Source organism: Pelophylax lessonae (assembly GCF_965119305.1).
Source record: "Pelophylax lessonae genome assembly, chromosome: 8".
Taxonomy (NCBI): Eukaryota; Metazoa; Chordata; class Amphibia; order Anura; family Ranidae; genus Pelophylax; species Pelophylax lessonae.
The window spans coordinates 129,107,707-129,120,417 of record NC_138775.1 but is presented as its reverse complement, the minus strand read 5'-3'; the positions used below and the strand labels follow the sequence as shown (position 1 = coordinate 129,120,417).

Here is a 12,711-nt window from a genome sequence, read left to right as displayed (position 1 = left end):
ACACTAAAACACAGCAGCATGCTACTAAGCCTTGTTGTGTGCTGCAAAGCATGTGTAATGGCAAGGTGCATTAGGATTCCATTTAGAATGAATGGAACTGCATCACACCAACACATGTTATTTAGTGGTGATGTTTTATCAGGCCCTATAAGAGAATCTTGCATTTAGCTGAGCTCTACTTTTGCACTGGCCATGCCTGTGTAATGAGCCCTCATAGACTTGAACAAGGCACCCACTGTTGCACCCACGGTTGAGGTACAGCCCTTTTCAAGCCTAAAAGCCTAGTATACATGGGCCGAATTCTGGTCGGCATTTGGCAGACATGGGAGTAAGTCACACATGTGCAAGTCACAAGCAAGTCTCAAGTCTTAACCTTCAAGTCTCAAGCAAGTCCCAAGTTACTGTGGCGAAAAGCAAGCAAGTCAAGTCGAGGCCCTGCTAGAAGTCAAGCAAATAAAGTCAAGTCATTTATTTTGGTCAAGTCACAAATCAAGTCAAAATACTGATCTACCCCATTGTTCACCTTTAAATCAGTTAAAAGTCAGTGGTCAGGAAAGGTTTTGTTCTATTTTCAACATTAAAAAAACTGCTTATTGCTTTTATTACTTGGCGTATTAAAGAAACACTTTGAATCCTCAAACAGCTCAAAATCCTTTGTCCGGTCATGTTTCAACACCACAGTCACTAAAAACATGTTAAGTATTCCCATTGTTAAACAGCCAGTGTCCTAAAAATCAGAACACACTGAGGTGTTTTAAGTGACTGTGGTGTCAGAAACATAACAGGCACATTAATTTTGCTTTAACATATCTTGAGAAAATGCAAATATTTACTAACTTAAAAAAGTAAATTCATTTCGAGTCATATGTCTCAAGTCAAAGTCAAGTCTCAAGTCATGAATACCAAGTCAAAATCAAGTCTCAAGTCATGAATACCAAGTCAAAGTCAAGTCGAGTGTTTTATTTATTTTTTTCAAGCAAGTCTCAAGTCCTCAAACTGGTGACTTAAGTCTGACTTAAGGCAAGTCATGTGACTCAAGTTCCCCAACTCTGGCTTTTGGCCCATGTGAATGGCAACAAATGCCGGCTTCTGTTGGAGGCTCATGACCAGAAAAGGTCTGCTGACCGGCTCCTAGTCAGCACTCTCAGCCTCAGTGCTCTCAGCCAATGGCTGAGAGCGCTGACTGGGGTGTTATGGTGGGGACTGTCCCCCTGTCTCAACACAATAGCACAGCAGGGGGAGATCGCTGTACTAACATCTGATCGATAGTACAGCAACTCCAACCTGAGCTGTCAGTTGGAATGGTGTGCATGGGGTTAAAAGCCTCATTGCACAGGGTGCCCAGTAAAGAAGATTTTGGCTCAGAAAAGATTAATACTGGAGGAAGACATAGTGGTCAGGCTAAAGTAAGTAAGCAGGCAGCTAGAGTGTTTTTAGGTTAGTTTGGTAATAATATATTAAAATTAGTTTTCTCCAAAAAAATAACCCACATAGCCAATATACAATTGTTTGCTATGCTTCTTAGAGCCACTGGTAGTTGACACCAAAGTAGGCATATTCCTTTGCAAAGTAGTTTAAAACACAAATTCTGAGCTGCAGCATTCCATTAACACAGTGCATAGCCCCAATGGAACACTTTGGCAAATACCAATATAAACCAACTCTATCCAGAACATTTTGTATTATTTTTTACTGGGGCCCCTGTCCTTTTCAAAAAATCTCAGCCTGAAGTTGGTCAAAAGCAAGAATACAAAAAGGCACATTCAAATTCTAATGCCACACTTTATTGCCTGAATGTTCCTAAAAAGTACATGAAAATTGGGTTTCGTTCATGTTGTGTGTGTCACCTTATTTACAACTGTATGAACAACAAATCAGGTATAAACAGGACTGGTCCCAATGAAGTAAAATAGATTTCCATGTCCATAGCTGGCAATCTACATTTTACTATCTTCTAGGCTGAACACACCTAGCTTAATAATTTATCAGAATCAATTGTATAATCAATTATGTGCTAATATAATCAATACAAGTACTCAACCACTAATTACTTTAGCTTTACTGAAACTAAGACGTATTGAAAATCACGTTATCTTAGCAGTCCCCAGAGAACATTGCTAAAAAACCTAAACACAAATTTCCTGCACGAGACACAAGTATGTATTTCCATACAGTCTCCTAATATCTTCTTTTTTCACATCTTGTGAAACAAATATTTCCTGTAGATAAAATGCTTCATTTGCTGACCCCTCAATATTATCTGGAAATAAAAGTGTGGTTAATACCCTGAAACACATTGGCAAACGTAGATAAAGATGACCCCTGGATAGAACATCTGTGAACAATAGCACTGCAACCTTTCTTATCCCAAGGGATTTCCCACTTGAAGAAAACACTGGGACCTTGAAATGGGCAAACTTGGCACCCATCTTTATTATCTGCACAAGCTCCAATGCAAGCAGAGATTTTAAGAGAGAAACATAAGAAAGCATTGCTCTCCATATTTTACAAAGTGCTACAGTCATTTAATGATAAATGATTTAATGATAGAACTAAAAACGTGTTCCCTGCACCCTTTTCCTCAGACCCTGGATTAGACCTGAAGGCGCAATCTGTGGCGTTTTCTTCAAATTCTCTAGCATTAGGCAGACACAAGCAAAATAGTTCTTCAAAAGTAAAAACAATGCTGATTCAATTAATTTTGCTGAACTTTTTTTTGTTAAAGAGGTTGTAAACCCATACAACTTTTTTTTTTTTTTTTGCAACCTGTAAGAGAAACACATAATGAGCTAGTATGCATCGCATACTAGCTCATTATGAAATACTTACCTTAGAACGAGCCCCCGCCGTGCCGCCCGCTTACCTGTATGACGGGCGACATGTCCAGTCGCCCGTCTTCCGGGATCGCGGCATCCGGCCATCTGATTGGCTGGAGCCACGGTGATGTATCTCCCGCGTACGCACGCAGGAGCCGACAGTCACGGCACGGGGCTCTGAAGAAACGGCACCAGCGGCCGTTCCTTCAGAGCGCATGCGCCAGTGACGTCACTGGCTGCATGTAAGGTAAATATCTCCTAAACGGTAAATGTTTAGGAGATATTTACAGTACCTATAGGTAAACCTTATCATAGGCTTACCTATAGGTAAAAGTGTCAGAGGAGGGTTTACTTCCTCTTTAAAGAGGAACTTCACTTTCGTGGGAAAAAAAAGCAATTAAAAAAATTATTATAGCATTTACAATTGCTACACAAATCATTTTTGTAATTGAATGTTATTAAAAATGACCTTTCATTTTCAATCTGCAGCACTGTAATTTTCTGTAAGATGCAATGCAATGTGGAAGCTGGAGGTGTTGTTTACACAGATTGGTGTACGGAACACCCCAACAAATGTAATTTCCTGCTTGTGTGATTGGCTTACTGATTCTTGCAGAAGTCTGCTCTAATATACAAGTCAGATTTTGGGCATCCTCTGCCACAAAAGTATAATTTTTGGTGAAGTACTACCAAAAGGGAATCAGGTCTAAAGGCATGAATACCCTGCCACTTTCCTCATTAAAACCCTGCAAGTGCAGCAGCTGATTGATAATAACAAAATCGCTCCTGTTAGATGCACTTTTACTCAGGGACCAAACTTTTTCTTCAGAATAACAAAAGGTGGGACTCTGCAACAAAGTTTGTTAAAATCTCTGCAATGTACATAGATCACCCAGTGGGAAATGTTTTTTTTTTTTTTTTTTAACAAAAGTGGAGTTACTCTTTAAAGTTTACAAACTGATGTTACATAAAATTTTCTCTTTTTAGAAATAAGCATTTAAAGCGGAAATAAACCCATCAATTGAATTTCCCAAAACAGTTACTTTTAAGGATGACTGTCACAGTTGCTTGTGCTTTCAACCAAACTGTCAAGCCATCAAATTGCTGGTGCCACAACTCATCACATGTGCAGCACCATGGCAACTGCAGTTAAAATAGGATTAGATAGGAGGGTTTAGTTCTGCTTTAATACAACAATATCCATGATATGATAATTGCTAAGAATAGAAAGTACAGCTTGCATGCTTAGAAGAACCCGGTAAAAATTGGATGATTCGGTTTCTACTAGAAGAGAGGGAAAGGGTGTTGCCCTGCTGTGTGACCCAATCAGTATTCTGTGTAAACCTCTTCATACACTATATTACCTAAAGTATTGGGATGCCTGCCTTTACAAGCACATGAACATTAATGGCATCCCAGTCTTGGTCCGTACAGTTCAGTATTGAGTTGGCCCACCCTTTGCAGCTTTAACCGCTTCAACTCTTCTGAGAAGGCTGTCCACAAGGTTTAGGAGTGTGTCAATGGAAAAGTTTGACCATTTTCCTCAAGCGTATTTGTGAGATCAGGCACTGATGATGAAGAGAAGGCCTGGCTCGCAGTCTGCACTCTAATTCGTCCCAAAGGTGTTTTATTGGGTTGAGGTCAGGACTCTGTGCAGGTCAGTCAAGTTCTTCCACCCCAAATTCCCTCATCCAAGTCCTTATGGACTTTGCTTTGTGCACTGGTGCGCAGTCATGTTGGGAAAAAAAAAAGAAAGGGCCAACCCCAAACCGTTCCCACAATGTTGGGAGCAGGAAATTGTCCAAAATGTCTTGGTATGTTGATGCCTTAAGAGTTCCCTTCACTGGAACTAACGGGCCAAGCCCAACCCCTGACAAACAGCCCCAGGGGCTGTTTGTCTGGTCAATGATTTTGACCAGTGCAGAAAGCAAGGTCCATAAAGACATGGATGAGCGAGTTTGGGGTGGGGGAACTTGACTGGCCTGCACAGAGTCTTGATCTCAACCCGATAGAACACCTTTGGGATGAATTAGACGACAGACTTTGAGCCAGGCCTTCCTATCCAACATCAGTGCCTGACCTCACTGACCTTCTGGAAGAATGGTCAAACATTCCCACAGACACTCTTAAACCTCGATGACAGCCTTTCCAGAAGCGTTGAAGCCAACACAGTATTGAATCCTACGGACTAAGACCAGGATGCCATTAAAGTTTATGTGTGTAAAGGCAGGTGTCCCAATACTTTTGATAATATAGTGTACATTTCCTTTATTTCAGGACATAGCTGTAGAATGAGCTGGAGAAAAAAAATGTTGCTGTTGTTTGTATCTCATCACTTCCTGGATGCAAGTGGTAGGTATGAAATCCATACACAAATGGATACACAAAATGTATCCACCTCCACCTCTGTTTCCATGACCCAGGCTTCAGTGTATTTATATGTTTCTGCACACAGTCCAAGGTTCCAAAAATTGTTTTTTTCCAGACAATACAGCTAAAATCATCTGTCCGTAGAAATGAAATATTATATAGACTAATTTTACATATACATTACACCTATTATTGGGTTAAATAGTTCCCAGGAATATAGTACAACAAGACTTTGTATTTGAGCCTAATGTTAATGTTCTATTAACAAAATTTGATCTAGCAAAAAAAGACAGAAGACTTTATCAAGTTTACACAAAACTAGCCATAATGGGCGACTGCAGGCAAACCACCAAAGCTAAACTCCAGACAACCAGCTAAATTTACAATTGAAATATTTGTGATTTGGCTTACTTGCCAAAAAAAGATAGTTCTGGTTTGCTAATGTGATCCAGGAAATCGTTTTGTCCTGGCACCGAGATCACGCGGCATATGACATTTTTGCCTAGTAGCTGTTTTCACATTGCACCAAAATTAAATGAGCTCTTTTATACATTTCCAGGAAACTGGATGATTGTTCATCTTGAAAGAGGATCTTGAATAGAAATGGCAAACCTTATAAATTGGCCCCTTAACCACTTGCCGACCGCTCACGTTGACTGTACTGCGGCAAAGTGTCTCATTCCCATCCAGCGACGTAGACCTACGTCGCTGGACTCCTCCCCTTGTGGGCGGCGCCGCCGGACACCGGAGGCTCGCTCCCGCTGTATTCAGTCACAGCGGGAGTCGGGCCAGGGGAGGAGCAGCGGTGATCACCGCCGCTCTTCCCCGATCGTCGGGGAATCGAGTGTGGAGATCCGCCCGCTTGTGTAAACAAAGCGGGCGGATCTCCTAAGTGACGGGCAGGGTCAGATTGCAGGGTTCAGCATAGATGAACCTGCGATCTGTCCCTGTGTCACTCAGTCACCTCCCCCCACACACGCATATGTATAGCACTGATTACTGTAGTAATGTCACTGGTACCCCCAAAAGTGTCAAAAATGTCAGTCAAGGGTCCGATCTGTCCGCCGCAATGTCGCAGTCCCGCAAAAAAAAAAAATTGCAGATCGCCGCCATTACTCGTTAAAAAAAACCACCAAAAATGACAGAAATCTTTCCCTTAGTTAGTAAATGCAATAACTTTTGCACAAACCAATAAAAATACACTTATTGCAATTTTTTTTACCAAAAATATGTAGCAGAAAACAAATTGGCCTAAAATGATAACAAATTTAGATTTTTACATTTTTTTGGGGGGGGATTTAATATAAAAAAATGTGAAAAATATTGTTATTTTTTCAAAATTTACGCTCTTTTTTTGTTTATAGCGCAGAAAGTAAAAATCGCACAGGTGATCAAATACCACCAAAAGAAAGCTCTGTTTGTGGGGAAAAAAAGGACATAAATTTTGTTTAGGTACGGCGTTGCATGACCGCGCAATTGTCAGTTAAAGTCGCACAGTGCCGAATCACAAAAAGTGGCCTGGACGTAAGACAGCAAAATCCTCCGGTGGTAAAGTGGTTAAAGTAAGTTTTACGGTCTTTTTTGAGAGCTTTTAGGATTAAATCTGCCTCAATCCACCCAAGACTGATTATTCCGTTTCTGAAGGACTTATCCTGGGAGATAAGTGCCCTTGCTGAGTTACTGTATATTCTGGCTTTGAGGCCTGAAAAGGACTACCCTACCATCTTCACAAAATGAGTACATCTCCTCTCCGAGAAAGCTGAATTTATAAAAGGACAGAAAATAATTAGCATCGTGTAGCAATAGGTTATTGTCTTATGTAAGATGTGTAATATTTCTTTCAAGATTATGCTCTTTAGTTATGTATTTGGACAAATTCCATGCTTATAGCGGTGCTTTAAATGTTAGAATAGTAAAAGCACCACTAAGAAAGCATCGCATACATTTATGTAACAGCATTTGACATGCTTCTTCGGCAATCAGTGCCTTCCTATGTTCGGCTGCTGGCGTCTCTTCCTAAACCCAGCCCCTAGCAATCATTTCTTGGCTTTAGTCATTGTTTCTAAAATATTTTTTACTCTAGTACAGGCTGTCCATATCTTAAATCCCAAGTGCAAAGAAGTAGAAACACACTGGAAAAATAAAGTCTACCAGCTTGGTGGTGAACGTGTCAGCTATAGAACGCTAACGAATACTTTGAGCCTATTTCATAAAAGATGTACCACCCCCAGCATTTTCCTCATCTGTGGAGTGGTTCCTGTAGGTGTGCTTGGCTCATCTATGTAGAAGGAGAGAGTACAAATTATAGATCTTAAAGAAAAAAAGTTCCTACAATTTCCTGGTAATGCTCTTGAATTAGATTTAGAGTGGGATTTCAGTAACTTTGGAATCCATTGGCAAGGGTACAAACTTCGGCTGTATATCTCAAGACTGGGAAATCAAAACATGTAAGGTTAGGTAAAGATCACAAGTAGTGTTGAGCGAACACGGACTGTATTATTCGGGTCCGTACCGGACAATTGGATTTCTGTTACCCGGACACGGACCCGAAAACTTTACTGTATATTCGGGTTTAAAATCTGTGTTCGGTAATTTTATTTCCTGCTTTGTATGTAATGGCGCGCTTTTAATGGCGGGCTTTCAACAGCCAATCAACAAGCGTTTAACTGGTGTGCGCCATCACAGCCATGCCTACTAATGTATTAGTAGCTGTGATTGGCCAGCTGAAGCATGTGACCCAGGTCTTTATAAGCTCGAGAGACACAGCGCGGTGCGTCAGTCTGCTGTAGTGTAGGGAGAGAGCACACAGAACGGTGCTGGCTGCTGCTGATTAGGGAAAGACAGGGTAAAACAACATTTTGCTGAAAAGAATGCAGGGACAGGTCGGAGTGTAGGCAGGGAAAGATATTTGAGCATTTTAGGGACAGGTTGGAGAGGTTAGGCAGGGAGAGATTAGGAGACACAGGACAGAACAATCGTCCGTTAGCGATCTACATCGATTTTGCTGTGTGGGGGGTGGTGCAGTGAACAATATTTTTGCCCTCACTTGAGCCCACTGAGGAGAAGGAGGAGGGAGAAAAAAATATATTTTTATCAGTCTGTTGTGTGCAGCGTTCAGCTATATTTTACTACAGAGTGCAGTTCTAATCTGCTATTTAAAAATTACAAATTTAAAGGGGAATTTTTTTTTTAAGAGCACTTGGCATGCTCTTAACTACATTTTGCTGCCATTTGCAGCACTCTAGCCTTTTCCATTTGTTTTTTAGAGCCATTTTAGTGCCCTGAAGTTCGGGTCCCCATTGACTTCAATGGAGTTCGGTGTCCGGGTAAAGTTTGAAAAAAGTCTGGGACACGGACCCGGACTTTTTTTTCAAGTTCGGCCGAACCCGCTGAACACGGACATCCAGGTGTCCACTCAACTCTAATCACAAGTCATGACATGAAAAAAGTTGTCTGCTTCATGAATCTCAAATATTGACAATCAATCCCTGGAATTTATAGAGTAATGTAGATACTCATTAAAAATCGCAACGAATGGCGCAACTTGAGACAGATTCATGCAACAGTCGGTAAGATGAACATGAATCTGTTGCAGAATGGCCTACTTACAAATGTGACGCAATTTACTCCAACTTGGAAGGGACGTTATTTACCATCACTTTTCTCACCACTCATATGGCGGCATTTCTTTATAATTTGTTGTAGCCATAGTGTCAGAATGTAAATGTGTTGGACATGAGAACAACATGAATGCAGGGCTTTCCTAAATTCGGTGCAGGAAATTTTAATATGGCCATAACTCCAAAAATATTGCAAATACTTTTTTAAATTGCCCCGAATATGTATTTTTATATGCACTGTAACTGTATGCCATAGGCATAGTATATGGACAAAAACCTATGGTGGTAAACTATGGTAATACATGGATACATTCCACAATGAAGCAAAAAATAAAACAAAATATTATCTTTGTTTCTATAAATAGTTTGTATTTTTAAAATCTTTTTAACAAGATTGCTTTGTTATAAAAAAATAAAAATAAAAGGTTCTGCTTCATTACAGGAACACTGGTGCTTCAGTTAAAAGATTTTAATGACGAACAAAAATCAATCACATACATTCTCTAAATCTTTCAAATGGTAAAGATTGCAGCTTTGTAAAAAAAATATTAAAAAATTTTAAAAAAAGTTAAAAGGATTTAAACAGATTACATATTGTTTTTTTTTTTTTTTAATCGGTCTCTACTCCAGGATGAACACATACTACTTAAATAGCAGTAATGCAATAGATAACCTTTAAGGCCTACTAACAAGTATTGTTTCCCATTGTGATCTGCAATTCTCGCAGGGAACACTGGGGCAATACAAGCATCGAAAATTCCCTCCTCTGTCCAGGAACTTTCTATATTTAGCACAGGACGGTCACTGGGGGAAACAAGGATTTTGATAAGCAGAGTATTTTGTAGATTAAAGATATACAGGATTAAAATATGAACCTTTGCCAGTTAGAAACAATTACATATTAGTTATTGATACGAGCATAAATGACAATAAATAATAACAAATAAATGTCTCAGAATCTCCAAGCCACTCCCATAAAAATCTTGTGCTTGCCCCTGCTTTTATGACTTCTTAGGACTACATTGAGGACAGTCATAACACTCTCTATACCATAAACACACACAGATGTAAATCATCATCCGTTACTTAGAAATGTAAGGTATTATAAATGATTGATCAGATACACAACTAACATCTGGAAATGATATTCAGTAAAAAAAAAAAAAAAAAAAAAAATATATATATACATATATATATATATATATATATATATATATATATATATATATGTATATTTGTATATAATATATATATAAATTATATAAATATACACAACACATATATACACACACAGTACACATATATACATATATATATATATATATATATATATATATATATATATATATATATATATATATACACATATATATATATATATATATATACATACATATATATATATATACACATATATACACACACACACAGTATATATAAAGGAGACACACTATATATATATATATATATATATATATATATATATATATATATATATATATACACATACACACAGTATATGTGTGTGTATAAATATATATATATACACACACACATATACACACAGTATATATATATATATATATATATATATATATATATATTTTTTTTTTAATAAGGATAAAAGGGAAACACATAAAAAGCCAAACTGACAACGTCGATTTATATATTGGATATTTTAAGCTAAAAGAAGTAGTTAAATAAAAAATGGAGTATGGGAGTGCAGTCCAGCTTCAGAGCATGTTGGAATGGTTTAAAATTCCTGAGGGGCTGAGACTTTAATACCAGAAACTTGGTGAACCTGCCTACTGGCCCTAGAAGTGGATTGCAATATCCGTGGCCAACAGGCCATCACCAAGCAGGGTAGCTTTATTTAACATACATACTTACCTTTCTCCGATTCCCAATACCCCACTTTGATGTATGGTTTCCACTCACAAGAGATGGAAGCAGCCATTTTGTCAAATTAGCTACAGATATTTTACCGAGAACAAGTGACATCACTGTGGAATATGGCATATTGTGAACACTGGTTGAGCATACAGAACAACAGCCATCACAATCATGATGATTGCAGGAATGTTCATGGTGCTATGAATGGCAATAAATTAGCAATATATAAAAGAAAGTAGCAGTGATACCGGCACCATTCTGTACATCAATGTTAAAATAAGGCAAGCTATTTTCTTTTCTTTAACATAAAATGAATGATCACTTATGATAGACCTGCAGGAATGCAACACTCATTGCTACAATCTTTGTAGAAATCAGCATGTGAACTACAAACAGCATTAATGGAACAACAACTCAGATTGAAACATTATTACATGGCTGATGTACAAGAATAAAACAAATCAAACATATGTACAGGCAACATTTCCAAATGCTACTTTCCAGAGCTATCAGCTTCTGAATATATGCTGTTTCAATTATTTTTCAGAAAATATGCTAGCATTTTTAAGAAGAAAATAGGAATTGTACAGTTGCAATGGTTTGCTTCTTTTCAGCAAGATGGAATACCCTCAGTGCATGTCTATATATATATATATATATATATATATATATATACACACACACACACACATACACAAAGACAAGTATGTGCCTACATATCCATACACACATCTGTACCTATATACACACATCTGTACCTATACACACATCTGTACCTATACACACACATCTGTACCTATACACACATCTGTACCTATACACACACATCTGTACGTATACACACATCTGTACCTATACACACATCTGTATGTATACACACATCTGTACCTATACACACACATCTGTACGTATACACACATCTGTACCTATACACACACATCTGTACGTATACACACATCTGTACCTATACACACATCTGTGCGTATACACACATCTGTACCTATACACACATCTGTACCTATACACACATCTGTATGTATACACACATCTGTACCTATACACACATCTGTACCTATACTCACACATCTGTACCTATACACACATCTGTACCTATACACACATCTGTACCTATACACACACATCTGTACCTACACACACATCTGTACCTATACACACATCTGTACCTATACACACACATCTGTACCTATACACACACATCTGTACCTACACACACATCTGTACCTATACACACATCTGTACGTATACACACATCTGTACCTATACACACATGCACAACCACAGCAAAGGAATCTCGATCTACATGTGCCCAATGACAGTGTCTTGTTTGGGTTATTGTAATCTACGACAACCTAGTGTTTGCCTACATGCCCCCTAGTAAAATGTCACTGGAAATTATATTCAAATTCAGAAAAAATTACCCATGACAGATATATATTACAGATGGTTTAATGTATAATCCTTTCCTATTACACTGCCACTGCAAGCAGTCTGATGATGAACTTCAAAAGCACAATATATAGGTTATGGTAATGAGCTGTACTCTGGCTGCTACTACACAACATTCATTTTGAAATTCAAATTTAAAATGCTATGTAAAATGGTTTAATTAGAATGTAACTTGTTGATATTTTTTTTTTACTCTGAACTTTTAAAACACGATCACCTTGCAATCTCCATATATCTGGTTTCCGAGGCAACCATAAGGATGTGATATGTGTTGGCAAGGAATGAGTCAATAATATCATCGGAAGAATGCCTAGGAATGAAACATCTACTGATCATTGGACTGCAAGCCATTTTCTGCACCCATTAACGGGACATGATCACTGAGCTAAATATGTACACTTGAAGTTGGGGGGGTCTATTTTTTTATCTTATATAATTGATCACATGCCTGCATACACTGAAATGATCCAATCTGCTTTGAATCCTTGTGTTGGTCTATATGACATGGTTGTAACCTGTTATTCCACAAGAGATCGCAGTGGATC

The 12,711-nt window shown here is 38.3% G+C and overlaps 2 protein-coding genes across 2 annotated transcripts in view; both read right to left on the bottom strand.

The window, feature by feature from the left end:
* The window catches only part of LOC309562181 (uncharacterized protein), a gene marked incomplete at its 3' end in the record, with an annotated part of 162,414 nt that overhangs the window by 107,940 nt on the left and 41,763 nt on the right, over positions 1-12,711 (bottom strand). The gene's annotated exons all lie outside the window — the stretch shown is intronic.
* The window catches only part of GRIN2B (glutamate ionotropic receptor NMDA type subunit 2B), a 1,006,559-nt gene that overhangs the window by 992,257 nt on the left and 1,591 nt on the right, over positions 1-12,711 (bottom strand). The window lies entirely within an intron of this gene.